Here is a 16,884-nt window from a genome sequence, read left to right as displayed (position 1 = left end):
GGCTCTCACCCAGGACTCTGGCACTTCTCACCCGGTGTGCGCTACCTAGTCTCGGTCTTAAATAAATAAACTGCTTCTGTGTGCTTGCCCAGACGTTCTGTGTGTCTCTAATAGTGACCTTTGTATCTGTTTTTACGGGGTGTGCCTCTTTGAGACACATTCTTGCTTTCAAGCAGAGGAAAGACCCAGGGTCACTTTGCTTCTCACCTCTGGCCCCTGCTGGTTTGGCAGCAAGGTCTCCTGGTTCTCATGTGGGCTCCCCACATTCAGTTCAGGATGGCTCACTGCTGCCTGCGAGACCACCTGGTGCTGAAACCAGAAATCTGGGAGTTCAAGGTTTGCATTAAAACAACATTGGGATGGACATGATTGAAAGGAGTATCGATGGACATGAGTTTGAGTAACTCCGGCAGTTGGTGATGGACAGGGAGGCCGGGCGAGCTGCAGTCCATGGGGTCGCAAATAGTCGGACACCACTGAGCGACTGAACTGAACTGAAGATAGGGAAGATAATGTTATATGTGGTCAGGACTCTCTAAGACTACACTAAATTTGATTAGGTAAATAAATTTTGTGATTGACAGTAAGCTGTGACCAGACTGGAATTTGGTTTTCTCTCCATTAAGAGAATAAAGTTTTCTTGGAACGTGGCTTTTGATAATGGTCTATGTGAATTTCTTTGCCTTCAAGTGATTTATATTTGTTTTTAAAATCTTTGATTACTTTGGTGAAGTAAATATTATTTCACAGTGACCTATGAAGATTGTGGTACATGTAGATAAAGCCAATTCTGCTTCTACAAAGAATTAACCCCTCATTGTCAGACTTTTGTTTTTCTGATGTCCTTAGGACTTGGCAATAGTCTCCTAAATCAAGGAATTTACTCTGGTAAACACTAGCTGTAACTCAGGGCCACGGGAAATCCAAGACGGCCACTCAGCTCTTCCCAGCTCCCGGACAGACCTCATTTACATTTGATGGCTTACAGCCTTTCCTGGGTACCTGTTACAGGTCTGATGGCCTCACAATGGAAAAACATAGTTTAAAATGTGTTTTCCACTGGGGTACATTTACCACAGTCTCCAGTGATCATGGCACCCACTTCACTGGACAAACCATGCAAGCCTTAACAAAAATGTCACAAAGTTCTTACAGCTGTCACCGTCATCATCATACTCAATCATCAGTCAAGGACAGCAGAACAAAGATGAACTACGTGGGGTTAAATAAACTGCTAAACGTGATTATAATGTTCATGACCTTTGGGGTGACGTATTACTGGCTTCCACTCTTTTCAGGTATAAAGAAGCTCTTCTCCTCAAGCTACTTAAGACTTACAACAGTTTGGTAATTTACACCTCTGGATAAAATTCAAACATTTTTTCTTTTCTCTCTGCCTTGTCCCTCCAGAAATTAGAGACACTTGGATTCTGAGCAGCCTTATCAGGTAAATGAAAAGACCGTCTCCTGACACGTACAGGAATCTCAAAGATTTTGAGATTTGAGGGACCTTTAGAAGAGAGGAAAATCCACTTAGGCAGAATCTGATGGCAGGTCTTTGGCATGACTTTCTTGGCCTTGAGAGGCCTTGGGAAATTTTAGTCCAAGACTCCTGAGGAATTACAGCAGAGACCGTGTAAAGAAGCTGTGTGCTCAGTACACCAAACTTACTTTTAAAACAACTTAGTCTTGGCCTAGTTTAATAAAAATGGGGGTAATTTTAGAAAAAACTTGTTTCATTAAATATTAAATTCTAGTTTCATTAATGAAGGTCTATGTTTACTAAGACTTTTTCATCTTGGTAGACGTAGGACCTGGATTACACTGGCTACACTTCACACAGGTTCTCAGATTCTTGCTTGTGACCCGACTGCGAGCTGTATTATTTCTTTTTCTGCCTGCTTTCGAGTTGCTTCTTGCATTACCAAATATACGACTGAGCCTCTGATAACACAATGATATCGTATAATTCCTCATGAGCTCAGTGATGGTAGTGGTTTAACTCTAAATATGGGAAGAAGCTCCAAATGGGAATATTTTCATGGACCACAGAGGCTGGAGAGACAGGTGGTCCAGCAGCTCCTGGCTGCTGCTCTATGGCCTTGTCCAGTAACGCCACACTGAGTGGCCTGTCAGCGGAATCTTTGCCAGACCTGGGAACGAGCGTGCCTAGCACCATGGCTCAAAACGGATGTGAGATGCCACCAAAACCGTGGTCACACCGACAGCCAGGAGGGGCCACGCTGACAGGAGACGGGCTCCGCCGTCTGCTCCTGCGAAGACTGAATCAGGGGCCACTGCCACTGCGCTCTGGAGAAGATGGCAGAGCAAGCCTTCAGAGGGTTAGATGTCTTCAGGGAAGATTTTCATGAGCCCAGATTCTTGCCTCTTCTCAGGCCTAGAGAAGCACTAAAGTCAGTAACTGTGCAAACGGCTTTGGGCTTTGTGATTTTTTTGCGTTGATAATACCACATCAGAGGTTAAACTCTATTTAGATAAATCTAGACAACTGGCTACCAGGCTAAAGGTCTCCCTGAAGTGCCAGGTCTAGACTGGAACTCAGGCTTACTCTCCTGGGGGGAAAAAAAAGAGATCTATTTTGCTTATTACTGTTCAGGTTATCCCTACTCCAGCTACTTCAAACTGAGTCTGTCACACCTACATCAGTCACTCTGGGAGAGGTGAAGGGGGGAGGGGAGGGGAGGGGAGGGGAGGAGAGGGTGGGATCCTAGGGAGGAGAGGGTGGAGTGGTGTGGGGGACCCTGGGGAGGGTGGGGTTGGGGGGTGCCTTGGGGCGGAGGTGGTGGTGAGAGGAGTGGGGGAGGGGAGGGTTGGGACCCCTGGGGAGGGGAGGGGAGGGGAGGGTGGGGTGGGACCCTCGGGAGGAGAGGAATGGAGTGGGGAGGGGTGGGGTGCCTCCTGTGGAGAAGTAGGGCAGGGTGGGCCCTGCCAAGGTGGTCCTCCAGGAAAGGGCTGAGAGGTGGGGCCTTAGTGATTTGGGTCTTAGGCTCTTTGTCCACTACCTTTCAGAGAACAGTTGTTGAGTGTAGGTTTTGTTTGCTTGTTTGTTTAGCAGGTCCCCAGGCTTGGTGAGGGCCTTCCTGGGTGGCTCAGCAGTAAAGAATCTGCCTGAAATGCAGAAAATGCAGCAGACATCACTGATTGGTTACCTGGCTCAGGAAGATACCTCGAGGAGGGCCTGGCAACCCATTCCAGAATTCCTATCTGGAGAATCCAATGGACAGAGGAGACTGGCGGGCCAAAGTCCATTGAGTCACGAAGAGTTGGACACGACTGAAGTGACTGAGCACGCGTGAGGGTTGGTGGGTATTAGCTGCCCAGCAGATGTTTACAGTTGCTTTTACCAGGGTCAGGATTAAGTCAGAACCAGAGTCATACCAGAGTGAGGCCTAAGTACATACCACAGTCAGGCCTGAGTGTGACCACAGTCAGGCCTGAGTCAGTACCGAGTCAGGACTAACTCAGGACCAGGCGAGGCCATAGTGAGAACCAGATCCAGGCCTTAGCGTGGACGAGATTCACACCTTAGTGTGAGCCAGGTCAGGCCTAAGTATGTACATGAAGACAGCGCAAAACAGGGCTGACTTTCAAGAAGCCACTTTCCGGAGGTTAGCTGTACACAGCAAGGAAAACTATAACAAAAGAAAATGACAACCCTCAGCATGGAAAAAAAGTTTGCAAGCAAATATATCAACAAGTAATTCATCTGCAAAACAAGCAAACAGCACATGCAGCTCAAAGAATAAATAAACAAATAAAATGAAAAAGAAGAAGAAGAAAAAAAAAGCAACAGAAAGTTTTCCAAAGAATATATCCAGTTTGCTATAAGGCGCATGAAAACATGCTCAGCATCCTTAATGATTGGAGAAATGCAAATCAAAACGACACTGAGGTATCAGCTAAAATCACTGAGAGTGACTATCCTCCAAAAGAACTACAAAGATTAAACTCTGCCAGGAGCAGGGGGAAAAGGAATCATTCTACCCTGGGGGCAGGGATGTAAATGGGTAAGTGCGGCCAAGAAGGAAAATGGCATGGAGATTCCTTAAAACACTAAACATGGAGTTACTAACGCCCTGGAAGCCAACTCCTTGCCTTAGACCATGAAAAACTAAACAATTTAAATGATATGTGCATGTACCCTTATTTTTAGGACAGCACTATTGACTATATTGAAGACAGAGTGTCCAACAAAATGTCCATCGATACAGAAATGAAGGTAACTAGTCCATCTAGACACCGGAATACATTCAACCAGCAACAGAAGGAGAAAGTGGCATTGGCGGCAGCAGGATGGACCGAGGGGACGTAAGGAAAACACACCTCTCCTCAACTCGCGTCCTCGGGTGTGTCCGGGGAAAAGAATTCAAAACAGGGCAGATAGTCAAGAGGCCAATCTTGAGAGGCCAGTTTTAATGACACTTTTTTTTTTTTAATCAAATGGAAACCTTTCAATATGAAGTAATTTTAGAGAAATTCAAATGAAAACTACAACTAGGAATGAGCTAGTCCCAGTCAGAATGGCTAGTGTCAAAAACTCTACAAACAGTAAATGCTGGAGAGGTTTTGGAGAAAAAGAAATTCTCCTACATTGATGCTAGTAATGTCCATTGTTAACAGCCAGAGCAGAGGATCGTGTGGAGGCTCCTGAAACAAGTGAAAAGTCAATGAAATTGCATCTCTCCTTAACCTCATCCAGAAAAGAAACTCCAAATCAATGAAAGAACTAAATGGAGGGATGGATACTCTAAACTTCTTGAGGAAAATATGGGCAAGACAGGTTTTGAAATAAATCACAACAAGTTCTTTGTTTCCTTCTTAGGATAACAACAGCAAGAAAACCTCAACAAAAGTAACGTTAGTAACCTCAAAAGCTTTAGCACAGCAAAGGCAACCCTAAATGAAAGAAAAAGACAACACTTAAATTGGGAAAAATGGTTACACTTGATGGTGTACACTTGTACACCCGTGGTGGATTCATTTTGATGTATGGCAAAACCAATACAACATTGTAAGTAGCTGCCAATTAAAGAAATAAATTTATATAAAAATAAAAATAAAAAACAATTTATTCATCTCCAAAAACATGCAAACAGTTCATTCAGCTCAACATCAAAAATCAATCAATAGAAAAATAGGCCAAAGGTCTAAATAGGCCTTTGTCTTCAGCTGGCATCCAGATGGCCATACAGCACATGAAAAGATGATTTGCATCAGTGTTGAAGAAATGCCCATCAAAGCTGCAGCGTGGTATGAATGTACACCCCTCAGAATGGCCATCTTCCAAAAGCTCTACGAAGTTTAAATGATGAGGAAGGTGAGGCAAACAAGAAGTCTTCCTACACTGTGGGCGGGGATGTAAAGGGGTGGGGGTGGCAATGAAAGAAAGCCGTGTGAAGATTGCTGAAACACATTAAACAGAGTTACTGCATGATTGGGCAAGCCCACCCATTGCCTTAGGTCCAGAGAGAACCTAATTTAAATGATACTTGCAACCCTATTTTCAAGGCAGCAATATTGACAACATTTAATAGAGAGCTTCCCCAGTGGGTCAGCTGGTAAGGAATCCACCTGCAATGTGGGAGACCTGGGTTCCATCCCTAGGTTGGGAAGATCCCCTGGAGGTGGGAAAATAAATGTTTCAACCGAAGTTAAAAATAAGGAATTCGTCTCCAAAGATGCAAACTGCTCACGCAGCTCAAGATTAAAAAAAAAAAAAAAGAACCCAGCAGGAATACAGGCAAAGATCTAAATGGACATTTTCCAAAGAAGGCATCCAGATGGCCATAGAGCGCATGAAAAGATGCTCAGGACAACTCTTACAGAAATGTCAATTGAAATCTCAATGAGGTATCACCTCACACCCCTCAGACAGCCCCCCGAAGACCTACAAAGGTTAAATGCTGCGAGAGCAAGGGGAACAGGGAATTGTCCTACACTGTGGGCGGGGAAGGAAATGGGTGGGTGTGGCCACAAGAAAACCAATATGGACGTTCCTTAAAACTGAACATAGACTTACTACCTGATCTGGCAAGGGCACCCCTTGCTTTATATCCAGAGAAAAGCATAATTGAAGATGATACTTGCACCCCTATTTCCAGGGCAGCACTATTGAAGCTCCAAGACAGAGCATCAACCAAAGTGTCCATCAATAGAGACATAAAGAGGAACCTGTCCATCGAAACACCAGAAGACATGCAGCCATCAGAACAAATGGAAAAACGTCATTTTCAAGAGCATGGATGGACTGAGTTTACAATACTGAACGAAATCAGTCTGAGAGAGAAAGCAAACTATCACACACATGGGCAATCGATAAATCCTTCAAATGAACCAATTCATAAACAGAAACAGCCTCACAGACTTAGAAACATAAGTTTATGATTATTTTTTTAAAAAAGGTTGGGGAAGGGAGACAATAAAAGACTGGGATTAACAGATACACACTACTTACAGAAATAGAACCTACTGAATAGCACAAGAAAGTACAAAACACACTAAGGAACCTATATGGGAAAATACTCCGGAAAAGAACAGAATAGATATACCTCTATGTATAACTGAATCAAGTTCCTGTCAACCTAAAACAAACACAGCAGAAATCAACTCTACTTCAATAGAAAACAAAAATTAACAGCAGTAAATAAATTCACTGAAATAAATAATTGTGCAGTATGCTGCCGCCTTGTGGCCGCTTTTGGTACAACAACAGAAAATCCTGGGCTGAGGGCACTTCCTATTCACCAGGACTGAGGGGCTCCAAGGAAGAAACACCTGCCTGAAGAAATGTCCTAGGTGCGTCCGGGAAGTTTTTCAAAAGAGGGCAAAAGATCAAGGGGCCGAACTCCGAAGCTCGTTTTACTCACACTGGTATTAAAACATCTCATGAGAAGCTTTCACCTTTGTGAAATGTTATCGCAATGTAAATCAAAACTACAATGAGGTATGAGTTCGTACTGGTCAGAATGGACTCTGTCAAAAAGTCTTAGAAAAAATAACGGCTGGAGAGGTTGTGGAGAAAAGGGAGCCCTCCTACGCTGATGCTGGGAATGTAATTTGTTAACAGCCCCGATAGAGGACGGGGTGGAGGTTCCATAAACAAAGGGAAAGTGAAAGAATTTACATCTCTGGCTAACTCCTTACAGACAAACTCCAAATCGAATAAAGAGTTACCTGGAGGGACAATTACTCTAAACCTCTAGAGGAAAATATAGGCAGCGCACACTTTACGTAAATAAACTGCAGCAAGATTTTTTTTTTTTTTTGATCTACACTCAGAATATTTCAAAATAAAACTAAACTTTAAAAAGGCATCTCATAAACCTGAAAAGCTTTTGCACAGGAAGGGCAATCCTGAAGGAAAGAAAAAGAAAACCCTCAGAATGGGAAAATAAACATTTGCAACTGAAGTTAGAAACAAGGAATTCATCTCCAAAGATGCAAAGTGCTCACACAGTGAAACTGAAAGTCGATCAGTTGTGTCCAACTCTCTGAGACCCATGGACTGTACAGCCCATGGACTTCTCCAGGCCGGAATACTGGAGTGAGCCGCCTTTTGCTTCTCCAGGGGATCTTCCCAACCCAGGGATCGAACCCAGGTCTGCTGCATTGAAGGCGGATTCTTTACCTTAAAGCTGACCCACCAGGGAAGCCCCCACAGCTCATGATCAAAAAAGCAATCAGCCCAGTAGAAAAACTGGCAAAAATCTAAAAGTACATTTCTCCAAAGAAGGTACCCAGATGTCCATAAAGCACATGACAAGATGCTCAGGACCACTCTTACAGAAATGCCAGTCAAACTGCAACCAGCTATCACTGACGCCCCTCAGAAGAGCCATCCTCCAGAAGATCTCCAAGGATGCAATGCTGCAGAGGGCAAGGAAAACAGGGACTCCTCCTGCCCTGTGGGGGGATGGAAACGGGTGTGTGCAGCCACAAGAGAAAGCAGTAAGGAGATTCCTTAGAACACTAAACAGACTTACCGCATGGTCCGGCAAGCCCACTCCTGGTCTTAGATCAGTAGACAATCAAAACTGAAAATGATAGCTGCACCCGTATTTTCAGGGCAGCATTACTGACAATATCCAAGACAGAGCATAAACCAAGCTGTCCATCAACAGAGAAATAAGGAGGAAATTGTCCATCAAAATGCTGCAGTCCACTCAGCCATCGAAACGAATGAAAGAAAAAGTCATTTTCAGGAGCATGGATGGACCGAGAGATTTATCACACTGAGTGAAGCCAGTCAGAGAGGGAAAGCAAGGGATGACATACAGGGAGAATCGACAGATTCCTCAAGTGAACCAATTCATAAACTGAGACAGACTCACAGACAGAAACACGAGTTTATGATTTTTTTTTAAAGGTTGGGGAAGGGGAACAATAAGAGATTGGGGCTTACAGAGACACACTACTTATTGTCAGAGAGATAATTGAAATGGACCTACTGAATAACACAGGGAAGTCTACTGAACACACTCAAACAACCTATATGGGAAAAGACCCCGAAAAAGAGGAGAATAGATGTACCTCTATGTATAACTGAATCAAGTTCCTGTCAACCTAAAACAAACACAACAGAAATCAACTCTACTTCAATAGAAAATAAAAGTTACCTGCAATAAACACCTAATTGTGCAGCATAAGGAAATGCTGCCACTTTGTGGCCACTTCTGGAACAGCAACGGAAAATCCTGTGCGGATGGCACTTCATATTCATCAGGACTGAGGGGCTCTAAGGAAGAAACACCTGCCTGAAGAAATGTCCTAGGTGCGTCGGGGGAAAAGAATCAAATTAGTGCAAACGATCACGAGGCCAATCTCCAATGCTCAGTTTTACTCACATTGTTCTTAAAAATGTTACATGAAAAGCTTTCAACTTTGTGAAATGTTATAAAACTGCAAATCAAAAATGTAAAAGGAGAAAAGGAAAGATATACCTATTTGAATGCAGAGTTCCAAAGAATAGCAAGGAGAGATAAGAAAGCCTTCCTCTGTGATCAGTGCAAAGAAATAGAGGAAAACAATAGAATGGGAAAGACTAGAAATCTCTTCAGGAAAATTAGAGATACCAGGAGAATATTTCATGCAGGAGTGGGCAAAATAAAGGACAGAACTGGTAAGAACCTAACAGAAGCAGAAGATATTAAGAAGAGGTGGCAAGAAAACACAGAAGAACTATCCAAAAAAATCTTAATGACCAAGACAACCACCATGGTGTGATCAGTCACCTAGAGCCAGACGTCCTGGAATGCAAAGTCAAGTGGGCCTTAGGAAGCATCACCATGAACAAACTAGTGGAGGTGATGGAATTCCAGCTGAGCTATTGCAAATCCTAAAAGATAATGCTGTTAAAGTCCTGCTCTCAATATGCAGGGAAATATGGAAAACTCAGCAGTGGCCACAGGACTGGAAAAGGTCAGTTTTCATTCCAATCTGAAAGAAAGGGAATGCCAAAGGATACTGAGACTACTGCACAATTGCACTCATCTCACACACCAGTAAAGTAATGCTGAAAATTCTCCAAGCGAGGCTGTAACAGTATATGAATTGAGAACTTCCAGATGTTCAAGGTGGATTTAGAAGAAGAGGAACCAGAGATCAAAAGGAGGGGAATCCTAAAGGAAAAACAAAATAACCCTCAGGATAAAAAAGTGTTACAGCCAAGGTGAAAATGAGGAATTCATCCCCCAAATATGCAAACAACCCATGCTGTTCAATTAAAAAAGTGGTGGAGGGCAAAGATCTAAATGGATATTTCTCCCCAGAAGACATCCAGGTGGCTATAAAGCCCATGAAAAGGTGCTCACATTGCTAATTATTAAAGAAATTAAAATCAAAACTACAAGAACATCTCACCTCACCCAGCTCAGAGTGGCCTATCTCCTGAGGTTTACTAACAAAATGGCAGAGAAGACGTGGAGACATGGGAAGTCTCATACAATGATGCTGGCAATGTATGCTGTTAACAGTCAGGATGGACAGGGAGAAGCTTCATTAAACAAGGGGAAAGGGAAAGAATTTACGTCTCTCCCTAACTGCTTACAGAAGAAAAAATCCAAATAGCTTGAAGAGTTAAATGGAAGGAAGATTACTTTATCCTCTTGAGGAAAATATAGGCAAACACACTTTGACATGAATCAAAGCAAGTTCTTTTTGAATCTATGCTTAGAATAATTAAAACTAAAGCAAAACTTTGAAAAGGCACCTCATCACCTAAAAAGCTTTTGCACTGCAAGGGCAACCTAAAGAAAAGAAAAAGACAACCCTTAGAATGGGAAAATAAATGTTTGCAACAGATGTTTAAAATAATGAATTCATCTCCCAATATGCAAACTGTTCACGCAGCTCATGATAAAGCTGCAAAAAACCCCTATCAATCTAATAGAAAAACCACAAACATCTAAATGGATGTGTCTCCAAGGAAGGCATGCAGATGGCCATAAAACACATGAAAAGATGCTCAGGATCACTTTTAGAGAAATCTAATCAAAACTGCAATGAGGTATCACCTCACACCTCACAGAATATCCATCTTCCAAAAGGTCTACAAAAAAATCATCTGCTTCCTACAAGGATTAATTGCTGCTCAGGGCAAGGATCACAGAGAATCCTCTTATACTGTGGGCGGAAGTGTAATTGACTGGGTGCAGCCACAAGGAAAAGAGTATGGAAATTCCTTAAAACACTAAATATAGATATACCACATGATCTGGCCATCCCACTCCTTGCCTTAGACCCGGAGAAAATCATGATTTAAAATGATAGTTGCACCTCAATTTTCAGGGCAGTGCTATTGACAATATCTAAGACAGAGCATCAACCGAAGTTCCATCTATAGAGAAGTGAAGAGTCACGTGTCCTTCTCAAAACTGGCATACACTCAGCCATCCAAAAGAATGAATGAATGACATTTTCAGGAGCATGAGTGGACTGAGAAGTATCATACTCAGTGAAGTCAGAGATGAAAGAAGAAGTATCACTTAGAGGGGGAATCTATAAATTTATACAGATTAACTAACTATAAACAGAAACAGACTCACAGACTTAGAAACACACGTTATGACTTAAAAAAAAAAATGTAGTGGCAGGGAGACCTTGAGAGGTTGCGATGAACAAAAACACACTATTTATTACCATATAGATAATGCCAGTGGACCTACCAAATAGCACAGGGAAGTCAACTGGATACGTACAATAGATATACATCTGTGCATAACTGAATCATGTTCTCATAAACGTAAAACAAGCACAACAGAAATCAACTCTACTCCAATAGAAAATAAAAATTAACGAAAAAAGAAAAAAAGAGGAAGAGAGATACCAAGGGAACACTTCATGCAAAGACAGGCACAATAAAGGACAGAAACAGTATGGACCTAACAAAAGCAGAAGATAATAAGGAGAGGTGGTGAAAATACACAGACGAACTATACTGAGTTTCCCCTGTGGCTCAGCTGGTAAAGAATCCGACTGCAATGCAGGAGACCTAGGTTCAAACCCTAGGAAGGTTGGGAAGATCCCCTGGAGCTACCCACTCCAGTATTCTGCCCTCGAGAATTCGACAGACTGTATAGTCCATGGGGTCACAAAGAGTCGGACATGACTATTAAGGAGAGGTGGTGAAAATACACAGATGAACTATATTAAAAAGATCTTATGACACCAGATAATCCTGATGGTGTGACCACTCACCTAGAGCCAGAAATCCTGGAGTGAGAAGTCAAGTGGGTCTTAGGAAGCATCACTATAAACAGAGCTAGTAGAGACGATGGAATTCCAGCTGAGCTATTTTAAATTACAAAGGATGATGCTGTTAAAGTGCTTCATTCAATGTGCCAGCAAATTTGGAAAACTCAGCAGCGGCCACAGGACTGGAAAAGGTCAGTTTTCATTCCACTCCCAAAGAAGACCAATGCCAAAGAATGTTCAAACTTCTGCACAATTGAACTCATTTTACATGCTAGCAAGGTAATGCTCAAAATTCTTCAAGCTAGGCTTCAACAGTATGAGAACTGGGAACATCCAGCTGTACAAGCTGGATTTAGAAAAGACAGCTGAACGAGAGATCAAATTGCCAACATCCACTAGATCACTGAAAAAGTAAGAGAATTCCACAAAACATCTACTTCTGCTTCATTGATTATGCTAAAGGCTTTGTGCGGATCACAACAAACTGTGGAAAATTCTTCAAAAGATGGGAATACCACACCACCTGACCTGCCTCCTGAGAAATCAGTATGAAGGTCAGGAAGCAACAGTTAGAACTGGATATGGAACAATGAACTGGTTCCAAATTGGGAAAGGAGTACATCAAGCCTGTGTATTGTCCCCTGCTTATTTAACTTATATGCAGATAACATCATGCAAAATGCCAGACTGGATGAAGCTCAACCTGGAATCAAGATTGCCGGGAGAAATATCAATAATCTCAGATATGCAGATTGCACCATCATTATGGCAGAAAGCAAAGAGGAACTAAAGAGGCTCTTGATGAAAGTGAAAGAGGAGAGTGAGAAAGCTGACTTAATACTCAAAATTCAAAAGGCTAAGATCATGGCATCCAGTCCCATCTCTTCATGGCAAATAAAAGGGGAAACAATGGTAACAGGGAGAGACTTTATTTCCTTGGACTCCAAAATCAATGTAGAGCATGACTGCAGCCATGAAAATAAAAGATGCTTGCTCCTTGGAAGAAAAGCAATCACAAACCTAGAAAGCAAAAGCAGACACATTACGTTGCCAACAAAGGTCCATTTGGTCAAAGCTATGGGTTGTTCCAGTAGTTATGTATGGATGTAAGAGATGGACCATAAAGAAGGCTGAGTGCCAAAGAATTGATGCTTCTGAACTGTGGTGCTGGAGAAGACTCTTGAGAGTCCCTTGAACTGCAAAGAGATCAAACCAGTCCACCCTAAAGGAAATCAGTCCTGAATATTCACTGGGAGGACTAATGCCAAAGCTGAAACTCCAATACTTTGGCCACTTGATGGGAAGAGCTGACTCATTGGAAAAGACCCTGGTGCTGGGAAAGATTGAGGACAGGAGGAGAAGGGGGCGACAGAGGATGAGATGCTTTGTTGGCATCATCAACTCAATGGACATGAGTTTGAGCAAGCTCTGGGAGTTGGTGATGGACAGGGAAGCCTGACATGCTGCGGTCCATGGGGTCACAAAGAGTCGGACATGACTGAGCGACTGAACAACATTGTGGTCTCGGGAGAGAGGAAGGCATTGTAGAATGTGAAAAGAGTCCAGGACATGACTTCCCAAAAAAATTTATAGAAAGCACATTCACTGTAGTAGGCAATAGTTAAAACCCAGATCCTGAGATCTCCATCAGAATAACACTCAGTCAAAAATAAGGGTGGACCTCTGTCTTTATGAGGAAGGCAGCATGATTTTATACCAGTAAGCTGAGAGAGTGACCTCTAGTCTAGAGTGAAGGAGGCAGAGAGCTCAAGAAAGAGGAAGGTTAGAATCATGTGAATCATCAGGAAGCTTTCTGTCTATTCTCACCAACTCCCATTTTTTCCTCAAAAGCAGAGATCATAAACTCTATTGTAGGACACAGACAATTCCAGGAGACATTCTACAAGTGAAGTAACCAAAATCCCGAGGGTAGATAAGGGATTCTGGAAGGCAGCTGTCCTCACCCGAGAAGGCCAGGTTCCCATAGTTCTCTAACATCACGTCCCTGTACAATTCCCGCTGACCGAGGTCCAGGCGCTCCCACTCCTCTTGAAAGGTTGTTGCTGAGCCACAGAAGATGCCCGGATTCTTGGCCTCTGAAGGAGAATTCGATTCGTGGCCAGAGACGAGGCTTGATCACTCAGAGCTTTTGGGTAATAGAGTTTTATTAAGGTATAAAAGAGATAGAGAAAGCTTCTGATGTAAACATCAAAGGGGGCAGAAAGAGTGCCCACTCACTAGTGTTAGCAAGGGAGTTATATACCTTTTAATTAGTTATCCCAATGAAACAAAAGAATGTCTGGAGGTTGTAAAGATCTTACTAGACCCACTCCCATGATTTACATTTTAAGATAACAGGATTAGCCAGAAGATTTTCAGGAAGAAGAAACTGTCCTCAAGCAGGATACATTGTTGTTGTAAAATCCCTAGTACAGGGTTTAAACTGAGTTGTGTAATTGAGTAAGACTAAGGAATGTAGACACAAAAGTTTTTCCTTCCTTCTCCTTGAGAATTCCAGACCCCTCTCTCCTTGGGGACCCCCGGACTTCTTATCAACCTGCCTAGGAATTGACTCTCTCACTCTTGAAGTCTATGGCCACATCCCGGGATGTCAGCCATCCCTAAACTACAAAGGACATATGCCATGTGACTGTGGGAAGACTTCCTAATGTGACCCAAGTTGAAAACAGCAAGTACAGAGAACTAGATTTGCAATGAGAAGAGTGTCTGATGGTATACAATAATATACTTTTTTACCTAGTGATATGCTCTGGCGCATTTCTAACCTGAAGAAAACAGGATGACAGATGATCCAGAAAGCCACTTGGGCTTCCCTGGTGGCTCAGATGGTAAAGCATCTGTCTGCAATGTGGGTGACCTGGATTCAGTCCCTAGGTTGGGAAGGTCCCCTGGAGAAGGGAATGGCAACCCACTCCAGTATTCTTGCCTGGGGAATCTTACGGAGACAGGAACATGGCAGGCTATAGTCCATGGAGTGACAAAGAGTGGTACGTGACTGAGTGACTAGGAGTCATTCATTCATCTGGGAGAAAAATTACTAAATGTGCTCAACAGAGGCATATTTTGTTTTGAGTGTTTTCCTTGTGTTGCACAGGATAAATATCAGTCAAAGCAGGAATATTTTTAAAAAGCACATTGTGATTCAAGAGTTCTAGGGTGGGGCCACAGTTTTTCATCTTGAACAAGCTTAGTTTTAACTAAATGTCCAGTTGATAAATGGCCATTGTGAATAGCACGGAGGTAAAAGAGCCATGGCAAACAGCCACAGCATCCAGTCCCATAACTTCAGGGCAAATAGACGGGGGAACAGTGGAAACAGTGAGAGACTTGATTGTTTTGGGCTCCAAAGTCACTGCAGATGGTGACTGCAGCCATAAGATCAAAAGATGCTTGCTCCTTGGAAGAAAAACTATGACCAACTTAGACAGCATATTAAAAAGCAGAGACATTACTTTGCTGACAAAGTTCCATCTAGTCAAAGCCGTGGTTTTTCCACTAGTCGTGTATGGATGTGAGAGCTGGACTATAAAGAAAACTGAGCACCAAAGAATTGATGGTTTTGAACTGTGGTGTTGGAGAAGACTCTTGAGAGTCCCTTGAACTGCAAGAAGATCCAACCAGTCCATCCTAAAGGAAATCAGTCCTGAATATTCATTGGGAGGACTGATGCTGAAGCTGAAACTCCAATACTTTGGCCACCTGATGCAAAGAACTGACTTACTGGAAAAGAGCCTGATGCTGGGAAAGATTAAAGTTGGGAGGAGAAGGGGACAACAAAGGTTGAAATGGCAGAATGGTGTCACAGACTCAATGGATACATGGTTGAGTAAGCTCTGGGAGTTGGTGATTGTCAGGTGTGCTGCAGTCCATGGGGTCGCAAAGAGTTCGACACAATTGAGAGACTGAACTGAACTGAAAAGAGCCAGGTATGAATTCATAGTTATTATTGAACTTTATGCGTTTCACAGATTTTATAGGTTTAATCGATTAGTAAGCAGAGAAAACAATCCTTTTGACCATTTCTGAACTATATAACTTTCTAACAGTTTTTTACTTTGTAATCTTGAATGAGCCACATAAATAATTTTAGATTAAAAAATATTGCTGTTCAAAATTATTTGGAATATTTGATCAAATATTCAGAAAATGTAGAGCTTGGGATTTACTTCAATGGATCTGAGCTCGATTTTATGTAAAAAGAATTAAGTCAACACAGAGACCTGACTGAGCGACTGAATTGGACTGAATGCAGAGACCACTCTAATGGATGTTTTACCAGTTGAGGTAACTGGCAAAAATATAAAAAACAGAAAAAATGCCATATACTGTTAACATTTTCATGCACACAAACATACACTAGTTGGGAGAAAAATGATTCATGTTTATAAAATCAGGAATAGATTTCTGTGCTTCAATCTTATAATTTATTTGTGACAATATTCTGTATTTTTTAAATACACCAGGGTGCAAAAACACATAATGAAAAATATTAGAGCTCTTGGTTCTGAATCTTTTATTCCTCTGAATATCTCTATCATTTGTGTTGCACTATATCTTAATTTTAGCAGTTAAACATACATAAGTAATAACATTCTTGTAAATGTTGTAGAAAATACAAAGACGTGATAAGAACCCTGTCTGGAAAATGAGTGCGGAGTATATTACTAACGGAAATGATCAGACCTGGGCTTGAGTGATGAAAACCTCCATTCCCAAAATGCAAGAACCTTACTGAACACAGGTGAGTGTTCATTTTCTAAAGCAAACGGAACTAAGAAGGCACAGTTTGCTACATTAATTTTGGCAGCTTATACACATCCCTCACTAAATCTTTCAAAAATCCTTATTAAAGTAAAAAAGCAGGAACATCACAGTTCACAATATCACAATATCGCAGAAGCACCAGAACCAGAGAACGTGAGATGTAGTGAGATAAATGTTAGCAGTGATCTGAATCCTGAAAAATATCAGTTTTGTACAAAATTCACTTCTTATACAACTTCCATGTTCTGTATCCTAAGACTACACTTAAGAGTGAATCCTTCCTACCAGTATAGAGAAAGGTCTCTCATACTTTTCTCCTTCTATTCCCCAAACATCCTGCAGAATTCTAGACCACTGAGGTAATTCTATTAATAAGGACAATTTCTT

Source organism: Ovis canadensis, chromosome 14, assembly GCF_042477335.2.
Source record: "Ovis canadensis isolate MfBH-ARS-UI-01 breed Bighorn chromosome 14, ARS-UI_OviCan_v2, whole genome shotgun sequence".
Lineage (NCBI taxonomy): Eukaryota > Metazoa > Chordata > Mammalia > Artiodactyla > Bovidae > Ovis > Ovis canadensis.
The sequence above is the reverse complement of the archived record's forward strand: the minus strand, read 5'-3'. Positions refer to the sequence as shown.